At 48.3% G+C, this 23,185-nt stretch overlaps 1 long non-coding RNA gene across 1 annotated transcript in view; it reads right to left on the bottom strand.

Moving 5' to 3' along the window:
- Positions 1 to 5,584: 5,584 nt before the first annotated feature.
- The window catches only part of LOC133349691 (uncharacterized), a 60,613-nt gene continuing 43,012 nt past the window's right edge, over positions 5,585 to 23,185 (bottom strand). Inside the window, exons 2-3 of the long non-coding RNA XR_009755976.1 lie at positions 10,711 to 10,841; positions 5,585 to 6,411 (exon numbers count right to left, since the gene is read on the bottom strand). This is a non-coding gene — a long non-coding RNA (uncharacterized LOC133349691). The remainder of the gene's footprint in view (positions 6,412 to 10,710; positions 10,842 to 23,185) is intronic.

Raw genomic sequence — 23,185 nt, 5'->3', positions numbered from 1 at the left:
CCCGCGCGCCCCGGCAACTATATTCAGATGTAATGTATTCGCTACGGCGGCGACACAATCCGCGGAAAAGGCCGCTCATACATAAAAGATCGTTGCGATTGCTTGGCACGCGTGAGCTTGCAATCATCTCATCTCCCCCACCCCCCCCCGCTGCTCCTCCTTCTCTCTCAAGAACCGGCAGACCTCGCTCCCACTTGTTACGTGACCCCCCTCCCCCAAACCAGTTTGAAACGCGACGCGCTGCACTGGCCGCCTACTGAACACACGGCCGCGTGTACGTTCTGCCGACTCGTCGTCAAGAGTCACCGTCAGTCTGCTCCGTACGATCTCGCCGATTAGCGCCACCCGAAATCGGCTCCCGGCTGCGATGCGCGGCTCGCGGCGACCCGCGCGCGCGTGAACCTCGCGCGCGTGACCCACACGGCCGTCAGTGCCGGATGAAGTTCGTGCGGGGGCCTGTAGCATGATGCTATAAAGGGGCCCTACATTATAATATAAAAAACACACAAATATTAAAACACGTACATTTGTAACTTGCAATGTAAAGTAATTGTATTTTTTTCATTTGCTATACGGCCAGCTAATACGACAAATCGCTAACCTTAAACACCCAGTCGTTCATAAAAGTTGAAGGCAGTATTGTACTATAGTAATAGAGCAAGTGCAGAACCGGAATTGATAGCTTGAAAGCATTTAGCGCGGGGCCCATCAAAGTGCGGGGCCCGTAGCTACTACACATGTAGCTACTACACATGTAGCTACTACACATGCAGCTACTACACATGCAGCAGCTACTACACATGCAGCTGCTACATATGCAGCTACTACTACACATGTAACTACTACACATATGTAGCTACTACACATGTAGCTACTACACATGTAGCTGCTACTACTACACATGTAACTACTACACATATGTAGCTACTACACATGTAGCTACTACACATGTAGCTACTACACATGCAGCTACTACACATGCAGCAGCTACTACACATGCAGCTGCTACATATGCAGCTACTACTACACATGTAACTACTACACATATGTAGCTACTACACATGTAGCTACTACACATGTAGCTACTACACATGCAGCTACTACACATGCAGCAGCTACTACACATGCAGCTGCTACATATGCAGCTACTACTACACATGTAACTACTACACATATGTAGCTACTACACATGCAGCAGCTACTACACATGCAGCTGCTACTACTACACATGTAGCTACTACTACACGTGCAGCTGCTACATATGAAGCTACTACATATGTATCTACATATGCAGCTACTACTACACATGTAACTACTTGTGCTACGAGGATAATCCGGCACTGATGACCAGCGCAGTGTCGCGGGTCTCCGGCACGAAGGGCTGGAACACGCCACCAGCTCGCGCTCAGCGGATCCATCCCCGAGTCTGAGCCAGGTTCTGCAACAGACTCACAAACGGTGTTTTTTGTCGTGTTCCCAGAGCCCACTCCAACGCGTGATCGATACGCACTCGTGATGTACTGGACTCATAAGAGTGCGCGATAACAAGTGTTCTTCTTACTCAGCTGAAGGGCCTCCACACTACACGGAACTCCACACGAGAGAGAGAGATAGAGCCCGCTAGAGAGGGGTGCTTTTGCCGACTCTTTCGCACAGGCCACGCATCTGTGAAATAAGTTGGAGTGCCCACGCTTTACCCCACCGACAGGGAGACATCCCGATCGGTTGCGGTGTGACCCATTCACACGGCTGGTTTGGACGGAGATGGTGGGTTGGGGAAGAATTTGACGCCGAGCTCATCGGAGGGACACCGTCCGACCACGCTCTGCTTGAGAGATGAGCGTTGAATCGCAGTCAAATAAGATGAAACATTGAGATACAACAATGAGATGAAACAATAAGATACAACAATGAGATAAAACATTGAAATGCAACAATGAGATAAAACAATAAGATACAACAATGAGATGAAACAAAAAGATACAACAATGGGATAAAACAATGAGATACAACAATAAGATACAACAATGAGATGCAACAATGAGATAAAACAATGAGATGCAACAATGAGATAAACAATGAGATGCAACAATGAGATAAAACAATGAGATACAACAATAAGATTCAACAACAATATAAAACAATGAAATACAATAATGAGATGAAACAATAAATTACGTCTCTGGGCTGGGAAAACAAATGAAATGTGCGATTCATTTATATGTGGGGAGCGGTGGTGTAGCGGTTAGCGCGCTGCGCTGCGAACCCGGCGATCCGAGTTCGATTCCCGCTTCGCGGCCACCAACACCAGCACCAGTGATGATTCTCTGAACCAGTCGTGGACCTGCCCTAGGTCGACTCGGCCTAGAATGAGTCCTTCGTGCGATGTCTAAACATTGTCACGAGCCGGGCGTTGTGCTGGCCACCCACCCCCTCGTGTGCCGTGCATGTCTTCATCTGTGCTGCTCGTCAACAGCACTTGCCCCAACAGTCTGTTCAGGCTATAACGGGGGTCTTTGTCATTGTGCGTGTACACGTGTGTGTACACGTGTGTGTCGGTGTGAGCACGTGCGCGTGTGCATCAGTGACTTTGCGAAATTGCGCTGATTCAGGCTGCGTTAATTAAACTTTAATTGGACGCCGCATTGTGTATGGCCGCGGATTATTATGCTGACAGTATTCCCTCGGTTGTTCGCTGCATTATTACTGACTAAATGACAAATGAACTATGGGCAAATGCTCCCCACCCCCCACCTACCCCCCCCCCCATCGCTCCCACCCCCCACGCCCACCCCCCCACGCCACCCAAATGAGACTAGTCGTCTCACACAGTGAATATAAAATGCTCCTTAATTTAATGACGGAATTATCTTTTGGCAGGAGGCGATTAAATTTTGGCAAACAAATGAGGAACAACGAAAGTGATTCTTGCTTAATCTGGTTTTCTTAACTCTAAATTGAAAATCATAAATTATTAGGGGAATTAAGGGCTTATTCTCTCAAGTTCAAATTAATATAAAGGCAATAGAAACACATTTTCGACCCGTCCCAAAGTTCTTACAGTCCAAGTTTAAACAAACTCCAGTCCATGCTACACGGACGTGTCTTTATGTGTACACGCGTTCCACGTGTGTTTATGTGTACACGTGTTACACGTGTCTTCATGTGTACACGCGTTCCACGTGTGTTTACGTGTACACGTGTTTCACATTTGCCTGTGTACACGTGTTCCACGTGACGCAGGCAGCGCCAGTTGCTTAGCGCGTCACGTGTTTAACAATCATCCGGTGCGTGCAGCGTGGTGGTGGGCCTCGAGGATTGGAGTTGGGGAAACCCTTTCTTACACTAAGTTCCCGTGGGATTCATGTTTTTTGTCATATAGAACAACTTCGGTTGTTATTATTATGAGATAACCTTTAACCGCCCGCTGGAGAGATATACTGGACATATATGATATGAAATCAAACTATCTCAGGAGTGTACGAATACAATACATCGAATAGAATAATACGATAAATATCCAACACAGTTAACATTGTTAACTAAAGATATTAACGATCGTGATGAAGAACAATTTGAAAATCTCTTGAAAGCCAAATTTATTACACCGCTCTGTCACATTACACCATAGCATAATTGTTATTAACAGATATACAATATATATTGTATTATTCATCAAAAATAACGTGTGTTTTTAATATCAGCAATTAAATAGGCTCCCTATTTTTTTTATGAGAGAACCCATTTGATATTAATGTTCTATTTAATAATAATGACGCTAGTACCTAGTTACCATTCCTGAATAAATTACAAAATATAACTTGTTACTTTTTAAACAAACACGACTGCGATGAATATTTTAAAAGCCTACAATATTTTTACCTTTTCCACTCACCATCATTATCGTCATCATCATTGTAGAGTGGGGTAGTTATCACACAGTGTGCAGGCGGTGCAACTGCACCGGGGCCCACGGGCCGGTAGGGGCCCAGACACCGAACTATCAAGTGGGGGGAGGGGGGCAGGAGGGGGGGGCAGGAGGGGGGGGGCAGGAGGAGGGGGCAGGAGGGGAGGGGCAGGAGGGGGGGGGGCAGGAGGGGGGGGCAGGAGGGGGGGCAGGAGGTGGGGGGGCTCAGGAGGGGGGGGAGGTGCCCCATTTAATTTCACCAGGGGCCCGTGCCAACCACGCCACGTCACTGTAATGATATCTTTGTTGTAATCTCATGAATGTCAAAAACCATCATGGCCATTGTCAACAGCCTCCTTATGAACGGGGCTTCATTTCGGCGGACGCGGAAATATTTGTGGCGCCCGGCACACCACATCCAGCCGAGCTCTCCCTATGTCCCCGTGGGCTACTTGAATCGCGTGCCGCCATCTCCTCCCCTCTACGAGCAGCTTCCCCACTGTGCAAGTGGCAAATTAGACCCCTGCTCGTAATTATCAGTCGTCATCACTACCAACACCTTCAGCACCATCATAAACATCCTCTTTGTTGTTGTCATATCACAACAACACACCTCAAGTGTCCCCTACACCTCTCTCGATCTGTAACATTTATTCACGTTTTTTTTATTCGAGAGCGACTTGGCTTTTCGTCTAAACGTCCAATTCATCGTGCCACGTCGCCCCCCCCCCCCTCTCTCCCCTCTCTCTCCCCCCTCTCCCTTCTCTCTCTCTGCCCCCCCCCCTCTCTCTGCTCCCTCACTCTCGACCCTCTCTCTCCCCCCTCTCCCTCTCCCCCCCTCTCCCCCCCTCCCTCCCTCCCCCTCCCTCCCCCCTCCCTCTCCCCTCCACTCCCTCCCTCTCCCCCCTCTCCCCCTCCCTCCCCTCCCTCCCCCCCTCCCTCCCCTCCCTCTCCCCCTCCCCTCCCTCTCCCCCCTCCTTCTCCCCCTCCCCTCCCTCCCCTCCCTCTCCCCCCCTCTCCCCCCCTCCCTCCCTCTCCCTCCCTCCCCTCTCCCCTCCACCCCCTCCCTCTCCCCCCTCTCCCCCTCCCTCCCCTCCCTCCCCCCCCTCCCTCCCCTCCCTCTCCCCCTCCCCTCCCTCTCCCCCCTCCCTCTCCCCCTCCCCTCCCCTCCCTCCCTCTCCCCCCTCCCTCCCCTTCCTCTCCCCCCCCTCTCCCCCCCTCCCTCTCCCCCTCCCCTCCCTCCCCTCCCTCTCCCCCTCCCTCCCCCCTCCCTCTCCCCCCCTCTCCCCCCCCTCGCTCTCCCCCTCCCCTCCCTCCCCTCCCTCTCCCCCTCCCTCCCCCCTCCCTCTCCCCCCTCCCTCTCCCCCTCCCTCCCCTCCCCCCTCCCTCTCCCCTCCCTCTCCCCCCCTCCCTCTCCCCCTCCCTCCCCTCCCTCTCCCTCCTCTCCCCCTCCCTCCCCTCCCTCCCCCCCTCCCTCCCCTCCCTCCCTCTCCCCCTCCCTCCCCCCTCCCTCTCCCTCTCCCCCCCTCCCTCTCCCCCTCCCTCCCCTCCCTCTCCCCCCCTCTCCCCCCCTCCCTCTCCCCCTCCCTCCCTTCTCCCTCTGCCCCCCTCTCTCTCCCCCCTCCTCCCTCCCTCTTCCTCCCTCCCCATCCCCCAAACAACAAAAAAGAGCCCAGGTTCTCGCGATCCATATCCACGCCGACATCCGACCGCCTAACAATTGGTTGCCCGGCGGTCGGGTGAGCGATGGGGCTGACTCTGTGGGTTGTTGAGGGAGATGGTTGGGGAGACGGGGGGGGGGGGTGCGTGGGTCTGTTGAGGGTTTTGGTGTCGCGGGGAAGTGGTGGGAGAAAACGTGATCATTTTAAGTGGTCGTGCGACACACGGCATGTGAGGCCACAATTAATGCCACTGGGCCCTGCGCTTGAGCGATGCTGACCGGAGTTCGATTCCCGCTCGCGGCCGCCAGCACCGGTGACGAATAACCAAACCGGTGGTCTGGGTGCCTCAAATTAGTTTGCACTTTACCCGGCTCAATAGGTGCTCGCAAACAGCACATCGGTGACAAGTTGCATTTGAATTTGTACTGGGCCTCCCGTAAACGATGACCACGTGGGTGCCTCTTGTCTTGTGCGTATGTATGTTGAACTTCTTTCGCACCGTACGTAGCCAACCGTGCTAATCGGTGGTGGACAGAGACAAATGAGGATTGATGATGGAGTCTTCGTGGTCAGCTGTGCTCACCCATGACCTGGGCTTCTTTCCTGGCCGTGACGAACGACTTTGTTTTTTTTCCTTCAGATTATTATTATTATTATTATCCGAATCTGGCCTGGGGTTCCCCTACATTGATTCGGCCCAGCACGACTTACCTGTTGTGTGTGTGGTTCGAACATCAAGCGCTGGTAACCCGGCCTCTCCGTGTCCACCCGCGCTGGGGCGCACGGCTGTGTGTGCACATCGCACCGAGCCACGCCATTCAGTGGGGCCCAGGCACCGGTCTACTGAGATGGGAGATTTTGAACAGAGATGGGGGGCGGGCGGGGGGGGGGGGGCTCTCATCTCACTAACTGCATCAGGGCCCATGCCAACCGCGCTACGCCACTGGGATTAAGTCGACCGGGCACGGTGCTTGCATCGTCAGCCTGAAATAGGTGCTCGCTAACAGTCGGGATAACCTCTGCGCCTGTTTGTATGCGCATGTGCACATAGCCTGGTACAAGCGTCGTGGTGACGTCACAGCCACTTAGTGGCGATTGTTGTTGTTGTTGTGTGTGCGGTAGTGTAGCGGTTAGCGCGCTGCGCTATAAACTCGGCGACCCGGGATCGATTCCCTCTGACACCCAACACCGGTGACGATTATCTGAACCGGATCTGGGCCTCGCCTAGGTCGACTCAGCCTCAAAATGATACGACGAGGGCGGCCGGGTGTGGATGCTGCCCCCCCCCCCCACACACATCGTGTGCCACCGTGCCGGCCTTCATAGGTGCTGCTCGCTAACAGCACTTGCCCCAACAGTCTGTTAAAGGCTGTACGGGGTGGGGAGGGGGGTCTTTGTATTTGCGTGCTGTGTGGCTTTATGAGCGATTGTGCGCGTCAGTGCGGTTTTACGCGCAAGGCTCACTCGTCAGGAACGGGGGGGGGGGGGGCGAACGGCGCGCTCAGAGAGTAAAGAGAGAGAGAGGAGCAATTTATGAAGATGTCAGACGGGGCCGCGTGGACTTTGACATCGCAGCTGACTCATTCCAGCGGCCCGCCACCACCCCCCTCACCCCGACCCCGTAGCCTCTTCGCCGCACGACAACCCCAGCTTGTTATAAATCTCTTAGGGGGTTATAACGATTCAGCCGCCACAACGCCCCCCCCCCCACCGCCAACATCTCTCCGTCCCTCCCCTGACCCTTCACTCCCTGCCTCTCCCTCCTCCTCTTCCACCGATTTGATGAATTGTCATGATTAAGGGTCACGATTTGAATCAACGATCGAAAAGCTTTTTGTTTCTATCTCGTGGTGAACGTTGCAGCAACTCGTGGTCGCAAAGAATAAATGTGAACCTCTTATATATTGTAAAAAATACTAAATAAACCCCAACATGTATTATTGTTGTTGTTAATATCACCCCTCTTTTGGTAAGTCCCTGCTGGATTGAGAGGCCTCACCATGGCGTGTCCAGGGGTCATGAGCATCGTTGGACCATAACCTCCACCGTGCTGTTCATTGGCCGGTTAGTTGAAGATGTTGGCGGTCGTGACGAAGCTACCACCAGGACCGGTTCAGCAGACGGCACTCGCCACCGAGGATCACCTGGGCCAGGATTCGAACTCGGGTCACCGGGCTCACAGCACAGTGAGCAAAAACCACGGTGACCTCCCACCCACCATCACCACTCACCCACCCACCCACCATCACCACCCACCCACCATCACCACTCACCCACCCACCATCACCACTCAGTGGCGATGATTTTTGCACACAGGAGCAGGCAGTCATTTGAGGCTGAGTCGACCTAAGGGAAGCCCAGAACCGGTTCAGATAATCGTCACTGGTGTTGGCCGTGAGCGGGAATCGAACTCGGTTGGCCGGGGTCGTAGCACAGCGCGTTAACCGCTACACCACCCCTCCCCATACGTGTACATATCCATCCATACACACGAACATATATAGATACACACACTCACGCATACAAACACACACACACAGAAATACATACACACGCACGGAGACAATCTCCCCATCGTGTAAGGACGCAAGGGCAATTGTAATTGTGAGCAGACAAAAAAAACCCGTAAAATTCAACAAAAATCCATACATCCAATGGACAAACCCTTGATCCAGCCCCCTTCATGTGTATCAACGAGGGCAGCACTGAGTAATGAGCCCTCGTGTCGAGCACTCGAGAGGTTTCCCGTTGCTGCAAGTGAGCCTCAGCGGAGGCCGCCTTTTGGACTTCTCAAGCCCAAGAGACACGAGGCGGCCAAGCCGCATCTCATCCCTCGGGTTCACGTCACCGCGGGTCTGCTCCCAGCCAGGAGGTGATGATGGCAAACAAAGAGATGCAAATTCTTTTTGTCAAGGCGCTCTTCCCCCTCCAACCCAGCTTTAATATACGCTGCCAAGCCTGGTGGTGTTTCATTTAGACGCTGTCTTTCCGACAGACCTGTTCTTCACCTGAGGACGGCTGCTTGCGTTGTGGCCGAAACGTCGTGAGAATTATTTAATAATGTTTTCTTTTTATTATTTTATTATTTCCCTTCTACGTGACTTTACCGAAAGAACCAAGAAGATGAAAGATCCATATTCTTGGTTCTTTCGGTAAAGTCACGTAGAAGGGAAATAATAAAATAATAAAAATAAAACATTATATTTAAATATATGCTCCAAGCTTGGTGGTGTTTCATTCAGACGTTGTCTTTCCGACAGACCTGTTCTTCACCTGAGGACGGCTGCTTGCGTTGTGGCCGGAACGTCGTGATAATTATTTTATTATGTTTTATTTTTATAATTTTATTATTCCCTTTCTACGTGACTTTACCGAAAGAACCAAGAAGATTAAAGATCCATATTCTTGGTTCTTTCGGTAAAGTCACATAGAAGGGAAATAATAAAATAATAAAAATAAAACATTATATTTAAATATATGCTCCAAGCTTGGTGGTGTTTCATTCAGACGTTGTCTTTCCGACAGACCTGTTCTTCACCTGAGGACGGCTGCTTGCGTTGTGGCCGGAACGTCGTGAGAATTATTTTATTATGTTTTATTTTTATAATTTTATTATTCCCCTTCTACGTGACTTTACCGAAAGAACCAAGAAGATGAAAGGGATGGGGGTTTTCTTCCTATTCTTCTAAATTCACTTGCTCAGAGGTCTGTCAATGCAAAAAGGCCCGTATTCACTCACGTTCATGAAAGCGGATTAATCACATGGAAGTCTATCGATTCTCTGAGATGGAGATAATCAGCGTGAGCTGTATTTGCGTTTACGTTGCTCTATTAATTCACATTACCCCCATTTACTTTCAGGGATGTTACATTCATTAATTGCATTTAACCTCCATTTAATTCTGCATTTCATAGAGCTCTATTGCTTAATTCATTCAAGGAATATCAATTCACTTAGAACTAAAGTGAACACCATAGTGCAGTGCTTATGTGTGTGTGTGTGTACTGTGTGTGTGTGTGTGTACTGTGTGTGTGTGTGTACTGTGGGGAGCGGTAGTGTAGCGGGTAGCACGCCGCGCTACAAACCTAGCGACCCGAGTTCGAATCCTGCTCACGGTCAACACCGGTGACGATTATCCGAACCGGGCCTGGGCCTCCCCTAAGTCGACTCAGCCTCAAACGAGTACCTGGTGTGGTGCATAAACATCGCCACTGGGGAGACAAAGGCGGTCGGGCGTGGTACTGGCCCACCCACCCCCTCGTGTGCCGTGCCGGCCTTCATAGGTGCTCACTAACAGCACTTGCCCCAATAGTCTGTTAAAGCTATACGGGGGATCTTTGTCTTTTTTACTGTATACATAGAGTTGTCTTGCATTAGACATAGCCATCAACTTCGTGGTGAGAGATAAGGATTCCGGGATATCGCGAGAGGATAGAGAAATGCAGTGGATTGCTGTCCAGGTCTGGGTCGCTCAAAGAGAGACCTCAACGGACACAAATATCGATCACTTCCACATATTCCCATTTTGTATTAATTAAACAAAGAAGTTAATCACTAGGCTCAGTCAATTGCCACACAATTCTAACAACGTAAACGGCAATAGATGTGGATACAACAACACATCAGACGGCACTGCTAATTGTTTTTGTGACGTTATTTGAAATCTCCTTGTGGATCGCCGTCGCGTGAGAGTGGACAGAATCAGGGCGGCCCTAAACAACACCACCACCACCACCAACAACAAAAACAACAATAACAACACATCTATTTTGTTCCTACAAGAAAAAAAATTTCGAGTCCGACCAAGAACGTGACCAAGTAGAAAGAGGGCAGACAGACGGCCGTGTTGATGTTTTGACTCCGAGGTTCTCTAGCCTGGTCTCTTCCCCCCTCCGCCTCCTCCTCCTCCACTTGCTCTCTTTGACCCTTCAACGGAGTCATTATCAATGCAAACTCGGGAGCCTCCACTCGGCTGCAGACGAATGGAATTTCTGGCCAGGGGGTGGTGGTGGTGGGGGGGGGGGGGTCGAGAGAAGGGGGAGAGAGAAAGGTGGGGGGGGGGGCACTCGCTTCTTGGCAGAGTTCTGAGAATTGTGTCGCAGAGAGACGAGGGCAGTAAAGGACGGACAATGGATATTTACCCGCTGGGTTGTTGTTGTCTTTGTTGTTGTTGTCTTTGTTGTTGTTGTCTTTGTTGTTGTTGTCTTTGTTGTTGTCTTTGTTGTTGTTGTCTTTGTTATTGTTGTCTTTGTTGTCTTTGTTGTTGTTCAGACTGCACGGGACAAAAGGCACGCGGGATTTGCGCGGGGAGTGGAAATTGGGGATGATGGAGGTAGCGGCATTTGCCGAGGGGGGGCTCAGAAATGCACTCGGGTGTGCATTAGCAAGCAGGGCTCCAGGCTCCGAGGAGTGGCTGGTGAAAGGGATTCGCCTTGGCTGCGTTTTCTTGTGCGCTCCGTGTGTTTGTACGCACCATAAGAGGTTGTTTTTTGTTTGGGTTAGACCGCGTAAATATAAATGTGTCGTTAAAACCCGCCACCACCCGACACAGCCAACTAGTAAGGGTTGTCACGTAAACAGAACGTGGCCAATTCGTTACGTTTTGTTAACGTGGAATGTTTTGTCCACCTCACACAACCTTACCCATTGGCTGTGTCGGGTTGTGGCCGGTTTAACGACACATTTATATTTACGCGGTTTGCATGTTCATCGCAAGTATATGTGGTTAATGTAGATATGATTCCTTGCAAAACGTTTGTGTCTAGTGTTTTAACATCTTAACACCTTAATAGAGGTTTCTTTTGGGGTTAGATCGCGTAAATATATAAATGTGTCGTTAAACCCGCCACCACCCGACACAGCCAACTAGTAAGGGTTGTCACGTAAACAGAACGTGGCCAATTCGTCACTAGTACAGCACACCAGTGTGTTGGAGAGCCAAGCCACAACATTTACAATCTGAGTACGACGTTTCGCCAGTAATTACAACTCGCTTCGTCAAAAAAATATGTTGTTTTAATGACACGTTTTATATGTACGCGATCTAACCCAAAAAACCCCTCTATTATGGATGATATTGGTCGCGAAAACCTACGTGTTAAACTAAACCGTAGCACTTATTTGCAATATTACGTCACTGCTTTAATTAAATTAAAATAAAACGTGGAACGTAAGTGAAAGCATTTCAATAATAAAAAAACAAATTTAAACCGCGTTTTAAATAAGTTCTTGTTTTTCGATTTAAAGCTTTCGTGACTGCAGGGATTCATCTTCTTGGTTCTTTCGGTAAAGGCACGTAGAAGGGAAATAATAAAATAATAAAAATAAAACATAATAAAATAATTCTCACGACGTTTCGGCCACAACGCAAGCAGCTGTCGAGAAGACAGACCTGTTCTCTACCTGATGACAGCTGCTTGCGTTGTGGCCGGAACGTCGTGAGAATTATTTTATTATGTTTTATTTTTATTATTTTTTATTTCCCTTCTACGTGCCTTTACCGAAAGAACCAAGAAGATAAGTTCCTGTTCTTTTACACCGTTGTTGTTGAAAACATATCTCATGGCGGTTGTCAGTGGGGCCCCCCAAACTCATAGCTTTGCCCCCCAGGAGGTTGGGGGGGGGGGTGGTAAGGCTTCCCCTGCCAACCCACGACTCGTCACGCTAATGTTCTGCAGCCCATCCATGTTCACTGAGTCGCGCTGAGACCGCCACGCTCAGGATTTGCCCGGAGCTGAGCCACGGCTGAGGCCGCTCGCTCGCGCCTCTTGGGAGGCGGCTCAAGCCTGAGTGTTTGAGGCCGCGAGTTGGTGCTCATTTCGATTTAAAGCTTTCGTGACTGCAGGAATTCATCTTCTTGGTTCTTTCGGTAAAGTCATCACGTAGAATGGGAAATAATAAAATAATCAAAATAAAACGTAATAAAATAATTCTCACGACGTTTCGGCCACAACGCAAGCAGCTGTCATCAGGTAGAGAACAGGTCTGTCTTCTCGACAGCTGCTTGCGTTGTGGCCGAAACGTCGTGAGAATTATTTTATTATGTTTTATTTTGATTATTTTATTATTTCCATTCTACGTGACTTTACCGAAAGAACCAATAAGTTGGTGCTCATTGCCAGTGTGTTCGTGTGGAGCGGTGGTGCCGCGGTTAGCGCGCTGCGCAACAAACCCGGCGTCCCTGCCAAGTTCAATTCCCGCTCGCGATCCCCCCACAACACCGGTGACGATTATCTGAACCGGTCCCGGGCCTCTCCTAGGTCGACTCAGCCCCCAATGAGTACCTGGTGCGGTGTGTAAACATCGCCACTGGGGAGACAAAGGCGGGCGGGCGTAGTGTTGGCCACCCACCCCCTGCCATCACAAGGCGCTCTTTGCTAACAGCACTTGCCCCCACAAACTTTGGCAAGGCTACACGGGGAATCTTTGCCTTTGTTCAATGTGAAAATGGCGAGTTTCATTATCTGTGTATGCAAGTGCGTCGCTGCCGTCAGGTGAGTGATTGGCCGTGTGGTTTTCACCTGGAGCTGCTCATTAGCGGCAGCGGTGAATACCTGGGAGCGAACAACGCAAGGAACGCGCGCCAGGTGTCGGGTCTGGCGTGCGTGCGTGGGCTTTAAAACATTCACGTGCGTCAAGTTGTGCGAGAGAGAGAGGGCACAGCCCCGCGTACTCAATCCTTCTTGCTGTCACTCGGGCATGTTGGGGGTCAAAGCCAAGGTGAGAGGGATCGGAATATTTTTTGAATGGTTTTTTTTTAGAAGTCGACCAAATTCGTTTGATCTTATTTTTCCGTTCTGCAAATGTTTTTTGTTGTTGTTAAAATACTGTAAGTATTGTTAGGAAAAAACAAACATTTTCCCCGAATATCTGCAAGAGGAGTATTTTACGAACGCAAAAAAAACAAAGAACACTGGGGAGACGAAAGTGTCCGGGCGTGGTGTTGTTTTAGAATCATAGCATTGAAGAGTAGGCCAAATAATGCTGCCGATTCAGAAATACCAGTAGAGAGGGGATCTCTCTAATGCTCTCTCTCTCTCTCTAGTTGAGGCCCCGATCATCAGCGGCGGCGTGGAGCAAGCAATTGCAGCCTTCTGGAGTAACCCATTCGTTCAAGCGTCCTCGTCGTACGCCTGTCGAACGCCATCACGTGCAATGAGCGCGCGTGGTGTTTGACGATCTGTGTGACAACAACAACAACAAAATGCTCCTTGTTTACACAAAGCGTGGACAACTGGGAGTGCGCGTCCCTTGTTAAATAAAGTCTCACTCAAATTTGTGCCATCCAATCTCCTAAAGTAAAAGAGTCTGATATTTCCCAAATACAACACCCCCCCATCCCCCCTCCAGAATTCGAAGAATTTCTACCACGTTTTCCTGAGAGAGAACGCTCACTTTTGGGGGTTGGTTTTGTTTTTGTTTAAAACAAACCACTATTTAAAGCTTTCGTGACTGCAGGGATTCATCTTCTTGGTTCTTTCGGTAAAGTCACGTAGAAGGGAAGTAATAAAATAATTAAAATAAAACATAATAAAATAAAATAATTCTCACGACGTTTCGGCCACAACGCAAGCAACCGTCCTCAGGTGAAGACCAGGTCTGTCGGGGAGACAGCGTCTGAATAATTCAGACATTCAGACTGTCTCCCCGACAGACCTGGTCTTCACCTGAGGGCGGCTGCTTGCGTTGTGGCCGAAACGTCGTGAGAATTATGTTATTTTATTATTTTATTACTTCCCTTCTACGTGACTTTACCGAAAGAACCAAGAAGATAACAAACCACTATGTTGTGTGTTGCTTCGTGGCTGATGTTTTTTGTCACCAGCCCCCCCCACCACCTACTCCAGGCATTACGCATAATCCGCAGCAGGCCAGGCAGACAGATGACCTTTAATTAGTGCCAGGCGAGAGTCACGTTGGGGCCAGGAATCTTTTGTTTACAAAGAGCGGCCCGGGTTTAAATAAATACAGCAAAACGGTTCAGCTCTCTGCAGAAGAAACCCACGGATTTAGAGAGCGAGACGTGGACTTTCATAGGAGACCCAGATGTCGACTTGCATAAAGAACAATAGATTTGATGAAACCCATAGACGTGCGTTTTTACTGGTAGGAACTTCCTGGTTACACCAGCCCACAGGGGATTATTGTGTCCGTCCGTCGTGCATTAAAAAATGAGAGGGGTGGGGCTGGGTGGAGAGGGGAGGGTGGGGAGGGGCTGGGTGGGGAGGGTCGGGAGGGGCTGGGTGGGGAGGGGAGGGTGGGGAGGGGCTGGGTGGGGAGGGTGGGGCTGGGTGGGGGGTGGGAGGGGTGGGGCTGGGTGGGGAGGGGCTGGTCACCCCGTGGTGCCCTTATAAAACTCAACGTTTAACCTACTCACGCCGGCTTGTGCCCGCCCTCACAGTCGGCCATATTTGCGGAATACACCACGCCGCCGTTGACCCTGGCCATTCACCGAGCAACCCAACGTTCCTACCAGCTCCCTCCGCAGGACAATGTGTTTTTGTCTGTTTCCGTAGACTTACAGTAGGTTGTCTACTAGATCACACTGACCAGCGTGATGGTCTAACAGCTCCCACATGAATAACAAAACGGGGTGGGTGGGGGGGGCTTCATCCAACAGTAGATTCTGACAATAAATATTAAATAATGTAATTATATTATTGCTGCCATCTTGCCAGGACCACCTTTGCAATGAGACATGAATCGCAAATGTTTGTTGATAAAATACTGCACTTTTATGATGATGATATTAAAGTCAAATTCTTGGTTCTTTCGATAAAGTCACGTAGAAGGGAAATAAGGCAAAATAAAATTATATTATTTAGTATTACATCTTTTTTTTTATTTCCCTTCTACGTGACTTTACCAAAAGAACCAAGAATATGAATTCCTGCAGTCACGAAAGCTTTAAATTGATATTAAAGTGGTAAACTTTCGAAACATTATATTTTAAATAACATTACATAGTTTTATATATATATATAATATATACGCCTGCATTTATCCTCCCTGTGCCTCTCCTCCTTATCATCTAAACCATTTGGGTTAATAAAAATAGTCAATTATCTTAATAAAATAATCAATCAACAGGAATTGCTGAATATTCAGCCTTTAGCACGGCTAAAACTCTAATTTACAGATACCTAACCGCACACGTGTAATGTCATTTTAACGTTATTGCGACGTAATTGTAACGTTATTGCAACGTAATTATAACGTTATTAATTCTAGATTTGAAGCTTTCGTGACTCTTAGGTTTTTTCATTTTTTTCGGTAAAGTCACGTAGGTAAAAAATTAAAATTAATAAAAGTAAAATAAAAATAGAATAAAAATCACGACGTTTCGGAGGCAACACAAGCTTCCGTCTTCAGGTGGAACCGTTACAGCACGACTGCTGTATCAAGATGTGCTTGTGTTGCCTCTGAAACGTCGTGATTTTTATTTTATTTTAATTTTATGAATTTTAATTTTTTACCTACGTGACTTTACCGAAAAAACCTAAGAATATATAACGTTATTGTAACGTAATTGTAGAGTTATTGTATTTCAAGTCAACTTTGAGCAATGGTGCGATCGCAACGACTGAACGCATCGTCATGAGCCATGTGGTCAATCCACTGCTGGATGGAGGCCTCCCCGATCCGCCGTCGCCTCCAGGGCGGTCGCCCTCTTGCGATGATCCTAAATCGACAGCCAGCACCCTCGCGCGCGGGAGCCGAATTCGTCGCTCCGTCTCGCCTCGGTGGACGCCCCGACTCAGAATCGTTCCCGACATCGCGTTGGCATCTCTGCCGCGGAACGAATCTGTCGCGGTGCAATCTGCCCGACAGGGACCTCCACGCGCTCTCGTAGAGATGCACGAGCGTGGTGAAGTGACGAGTGGACCGCATTCGTGATCAGCCCAATGACCGCCAATGAGTAACTATTCGAACATTTAACGAAACGTTTTATTTGTTTATTTTACCAGCTCTTTTTTCAGAACCCGACCTGGCTGTCACAAATGATAGCTCAACCAAGTGGCTTATCATCGCGTGGAAATGCATAGCAGTGGCCAAATACACTAAACGCGTGTTGATTCTAAATGTGGAATGAAAAAACGGGAGGACCCGGAGAAAAATCCACGCCTCCTACATACAGAGAGAGAGACACGCAAACTCCAAATATGCAGGCACCAGGGTCGGGATCGAACCGACGACCTCCTGCATACCAGGCGAGAGAGTTAACATCTCGCCACCGCGGCGCCCCCCATTTGCTTGTGAAGGACACCCCAACAATGTCCAGGGCGTGGCTCAGCGCCTGGTCACACAGGGTCCGAGACTGGAGTTTGAGGAGCACTGACCTCCAAAGAACGCACCTTCGAAAGGAGTTCAACATACGGTATGTATACTCTTAGGTTGTTTTAGGTAAAGTCACGTAGGTAAAATAATAATAATAATAATAAAATAATAATAAATGAAAATAACTAAATTAAATCACGACGTTTCGGAAGCAACACAAGCCTCCGTCATCAGGTGTAACTGCTCCAGTCAAATTAAAGTAGATATTTGTTAAACGGCCACCAACACAGCCAATTTCAACCCTTTGTGCTACCCTGAGTAGGTGTGCCACGTGGTAATCACGAACTAAACGATATGCATTTATATTATTTGATTTCACTGAATTTAAATATACTATTTCAGCATGTCCAGTTATTATATTGTATAAGGCCACAAACTCTGGCCAATAACACGAACGCCACCAGCACTGCACAAAACTCAGCGGTATTTTACCACCACACGCAATATGGAGCAAAGAAATATATTGGCTCGGATACGAAACCTATATTTATCTTTTTAATATAGGGACACCAGAGATAAGATATTAAACTAACTCAGCACAAAAAAGGGGTCTTCAATTTGACAGAGATTATCGAATAAAGCTGATATTAAAGCAGAGAAAGAGAACCCTAATCATATTGCCTCAAAATCATCTCTGGAGAAAACGCAGCGATTCATTGGCGAGAAGAGAGTGCACGCGCGCGTGTGTGTGTGTGTTGGGGAGTGGTGGTGCAGTGGTTCGCCTACCACGCTACGAACAAGGCCACCCGAGTTCGATTCCTGCTCACGATGAGTACATTGTGCACTGGAGAGACAAAGGCAGCCGGGCGTGGTTCTGGCAACCCAACCACCCCTTCGTGTGCCGTGCCGGCCTTCATAGATGTTACTCGCCGAATAGCACTTGCCCCAAAAGCCTGTTCAAGGCTACACGGGGGCGCTGATTTTTATCTTTGTCCGTGGTCCTGGGCCTTTGCCGAGGTCAAATCGGCCTTAAACAAGCACCTGATGCAGCGTCATGAAACACAAGTCTAGTTTGTTGTCATTCCCCCGAACCTCCGACTAGCATGGCTGAGAGAAGTTCAAACAAACGAGCACACACATGCCCCCCAAGAGACAATGTTTTAGGCTGGAGAGGCGCGAGGCACCTTTGCCTTTGTGCAGCTGTGCACGTGTGTTGTTGTTGTTATTATTGTGCGTTTGTTAAAGTCGTCAAGCTAAGCAGTCGCGACAGTCCTGTGAGCGATATTAATGAGCGGTGATGAATGGGGAGTGGGGGGGGGGGGGCACGTGGCAGGGTGAAGCCGGCTGCTAGAATTGTCCAGCAATGACACTGGCCACACCATCAATAACAACGGCAATAGCCCAGCGCGTGCCACGAGGCCGGGTTTCTACTGGCCCGGCATGCCATCAATAATTAACAACAATAACAAACATATATTATACGTGATACATATTCATATAACCATTGGAACCTCATTTGCCAGCAACAAAATATGATTGCTTTTTTTACCCTTTTAGCTGGCAACAAAACGGACACCTTTTTTTTTTAAAGGAGTCATGTTTGCATTGACCACAATACCTGCAGTCAGAATGCCTTTTGGCGTCATCTGGTCCAACACCATGTGAGACTAGGCTCTAAGGAAAGCTGTCTCGGGTGTGGACCAAACAATTTCAAGGACAGTGCATATATTATCAGAGTTATGTTTTTGTTTGCATTCCGACTGCAGGTATTGTGGTCAATGCAAACATGACTCCTTGTAAAAAAGTTGTCAGTTTTGTTGCCAAATAAAAGGGTAAAAAAACGATTAACATATTCATATCATCGTAGATGTGTTAGTTAAGAAGTTAAGCACCGGTTTGTAAAATAAATAAGAATTGTCTCCGTCTCGCCAGATGAAAATTAAATACAATTTTTTTCTTTTACATCCCATCAACCGCACAGCTTTTTCTTGGAATGCACAATATCAGCAGCATTGGTTGAAGACGGGCAACACTGGACGGGTTTCAACAGTCAGTGTCTCATCAGTGGAGTCGCGCTTGCTTGCATCGACGCCGGTGAACTGCGAGATGGTTATCGACAAAGGCCCCCCTCTCTGTTAGGCATGAGTCCGAGTTCGGCTCAAAATGAAATCGTGAATATTTACCCCCCCCCCCCCAAAAAAAATCGTTGGCGTCGTCGGGGAGAATACAAATAACAAATTAGATAAGCAGGCAATTTCTCCGGTTGGCAGTTACATTCACGTTTTATTTATTAGATAAAATAACAATGCATTCATACGTTTTAACATATGAATATGCCACGCAGATTGGTACTGGCGAGACACGCTTTATCATAATGTTACATAGTTTAACACGTAGACTTTCGCGACCAATATTATCCAAAATAAAGTAGATTTTTTTTTCGGTTAGATCGCGTACAGTTTACATAGAGAGCAATAGTAAGAAGTAAACCCGTAAAAACTAAGTTTTTCACTATAAATCCTTTATATGCGTGGCATCGGGGCGGCTAGAGTCTTCTCGTCCTCTGGCTTGAGATGGCTGCCACCTATGGGTCAGATGATTGTCTGGCAGCATTAAACAATTGGTAATTAAGTATTTAAATTGTTTTTTCCTAAACAGTGTAAAATTTTGGAAAAAATATTTCACGAAAATTAATTGTCACGCACAACGAGTCTGTGTGCAAAATGTCAGCTCGATTGGATCACGGGAAGTGGGTTAAAAAACGACCGAAAGATTTGCACGGTCCTAAGCAAGCAAGCGAACTTAATATAAAGGATTTAAAAAGACTCAACTCGTATCATTAACATCATCACCTTCCTCATACCGTGTGTTTGTCATGGGGGGTTGTTTGACCATACTTCACCACGTTGGTCAATGCGGCTTGTTGAGTGAAAGCGCCCCGTGCGTTGACTGGTTCCGATTCCACCCATCACCGATGTCAGTCAGCCAAGGCTGGGAATTGAACTTGGGTCGCTGGGTCTCTTAGTGCAGTGTACTAACCGCTGCGCGACCACCCCCCACACACGAAATACAGACACACACACACACACACAAAAAAAGACAAATATCTCCCCAATAGCCTTAACAGACTGTAGGGGCAAGTGCTGTTAGCGAGTACCTATGAAGGCCGGAATGGTACCCGAGGGGGTGGGTGGCCAGCACCACGCCCGACCGCCTTTGTCTCCCCAGTGGCGATCTTTACACACCGCACCAGGTACTCATTTGAGGCTGAATCAACCTAGGGGAGGCCCAGGACCGGTTCAGATAATTGTCACCGGTGTTGGCCGTGAGCGGGAATCGAACCCGGGTTGCCAGGTTCATAGCGCAGCGCGCTAACCACTACACTATCGCTCCCCATATGTATACACATACATCACACACACACACGCACACATGCACACACACACACACGGGTACTATTTATGTAAATGTATACAAATACACCGTGCACACAAACAGACCAGACGGGCCGGTGACGTTTCTCCCCCCCCCCCCCCTTCGACCGCTCCTTCCCCCCCCGAGACGAAATTTATTTGCGTCCAGATTTCCCTCTTTATGTTTAACCAGACACGCCGATTATTCATTATTTGCTTTTTCAATTTCATGTTATCTGTGAGTGTGCCGGCTGCGTCTGGCTACACGTGTTAACAATCTATCCCGGCCTTCGTGTCACGTTCGGCTCCGTCGCTTTTGTGCAGTGACCTCATCTGTTTGGGGCCAACGCCCCCTCACGTCTCCCTCTTATCTCCATCGCGTGGATATCCTCGCTCCACTGCCCCCCCCCCCCCACCTTCGAATCACTTCCAGCCTAGCCTGGGCCACCACCACCACCTTCACCGCTATCTCTACCACCACCTTCATCCACATCTCCTCCACCACCACCACCACCACCATCCCCATCTCCTCCACCACCATCTGCATCCCCATCTCCTCCACCACCACCACAATCTTCATCCCCATCTCCTCCTCCACCACCATCTTCTTCATGTCCCTCTCAACCACTACCACCACCTTGATTTTCGTCAGCAGCACCGACACTAACATCACATCTACCATCTTCACCACCACCACCACCACCACCTTCATCGCTATCTCTACCATGAGCATCATCATGACAAGATGGCATCGCAACTTGTCACCAATCCGTACGGAAATTTACGTTTTTTTTTTACTTTTTATTGTATTGGTGGCATGTATGTTGATCTTCTTTAGCAACGTACGTAGCCAACCGTGCTACTCGGAGGTGCGAGGGAAGGACAACATTCAGTACTCTATGGCGAGCGAGCGGTGCATTGCCCTGTGTCAGAGAACAGCCCTGGAAGATGACTCCACAGAACTGCTTCCGAATTCACTGCAGAAAGGCCTGCCGAGTGATCACCATATACCAATCAAGCGAAACAACTTAAGTCTCAGAGCTGAAATGTATCCAAAGTAAGTGATTCAAAAGTCGACACGATTTATGCTGATAATGTACGGATTTAAGTGCAAAAACTATTTGTTGTACTGTACTGCCCTTCTCATCTCCCACGTCTATGCTCCTAGATTTGAAGCTTTCGTGACTGCAAGGATTCATATTCTTAGATTTTTTTCCGTAAAGTCACGTAGGTAAAAAATTAAAATTAAAATTAATAAAAGTAAAATAAAAAAATCACGACGTTTCGGAGGCAACACAAGCTTCCGTCTTCAGGTGGAATCGTCACAGCCCGACAGCTGTATCAAGTAAATGAGAGATTACAAGAGATACCACTCCGTATATATAACCATTAGACGGAAGCTTGTGTTGCCTCTGAAACGTCGTGATTTTTATTTTTATTTTACTTTTATTAATTTTAATTTTTTACCTACGTGACTTTACCGAAAAAACCTAAGAATATGTCTATTCTCCTCTTCTTCCCAAACCCATCTCGACAAGCGTGATGAAGTATGATTTAAAAAAACAAGCGCCCGATCCCCCCCCCCCCCTCCCATATGACCCTCACAGCACGGGGAGGCCTTCATCCAGCAGTGGATTGACAAAACTCCAAACACATCTACAGCCCCCTCCCTCCCCCCAACCTTATACACGTGCGGAGTTTTCTCCGGGTACTCAAAGTCTCTTTCTCAACTCAAAGCTCGGACAAGTGCTCGATACATCAGCTTCCCCACGCGCACATATGTATCCACCGCTACAATATAACGCAGTTTAAATAATATAATCATAACAATAATTATGTTATTTATAAAGAGCATTTCATCCAACCCTGGCTCATCCAGCCACAGCCTCCCAGGTGCTGTGTATACCCCCCCACCTCCCAAAAAAAAGCCACGTGGATATCCAACCAAACTTTCACCATCGGTTCTAGATTTGAAGTTGTCGTGACTGCAAGGGTCCATACTCTTTGTTTTTTTTCGGTAAAGTCACGTGGGTAAAAAAAAATAATTAAATCACGACGTTTGCCTCCGAAACGTCGTGATTTAATAGAGTTTTTTGTTTTATTTATTTATTTTCTACCTACGTGACTTTACCGATAAAACCAAAGAGTATTTCACCATCGGAGCAACTACTCTCAAAAGAATAACATTGCACAGATGCGAAATCCAACTGGACACAGTGCACGCGTGCCAGATTTGACATCGCTTGGCAAGGAGACACGGCAGCAGTGGCAGACGGGCACGAAGCATAACCACATAACTCGTGGAAACTGAAAGAATCAAAACGACCCGGTCAATGGATATTGATGGTGGTGGTGGTGGGCGGCTTTCTGCTGGGTGGCCAAAGAGAATCTGAATCTTTATTTATCCTGGAGAAATCTTATGAGCTATTAAGCTCGTTTTCACAGATGTCTAGTCGGGGCGGGTTCAAAAAGCTTCAACAATAAACAATACAAAAAAAACGTATAGGAGTGAAAAGCATAGGGAACATAAGCAAATCAGGAAAAATAAATACGTAAAACAGATAAAGTGCAACATCAGAATTCGAACATTGATTTATACTGGAGGAATCGGATGAGCGATAAAGTTATTTTACACAGATGTCCAGTAGATTGCATGAGTACACCAATCCCCAAGCTTCGGCAAGGCAACAAAACCAGTCCCAGACCACACCAAGACAAATATAAAGATCCCCCGTATAGCCTTAACAGACTGTAGGGGCAAGTGCTGTTAGCAAGCACCTATGAAGGCCGGAACGGTACACGAGGGGCCGGGTGGGCCAGCACCACGCCCGACCGCCTTTGTCTCCCCAGTGGCGATGTTTACACACCGCACCAGGTACTCATTTCAGGCTGAGTCGACCTAGGGGAGGACCCAGGACCGGTTCAG

This window comes from Lethenteron reissneri, chromosome 31 (assembly GCF_015708825.2).
Source record: "Lethenteron reissneri isolate LAM-NWPU_2019-01 chromosome 31, ASM1570882v1, whole genome shotgun sequence".
Lineage (NCBI taxonomy): Eukaryota > Metazoa > Chordata > Hyperoartia > Petromyzontiformes > Petromyzontidae > Lethenteron > Lethenteron reissneri.
Note: the sequence above shows the minus strand (reverse complement) of the source record. Positions and strands in the feature narration are given on the sequence as shown.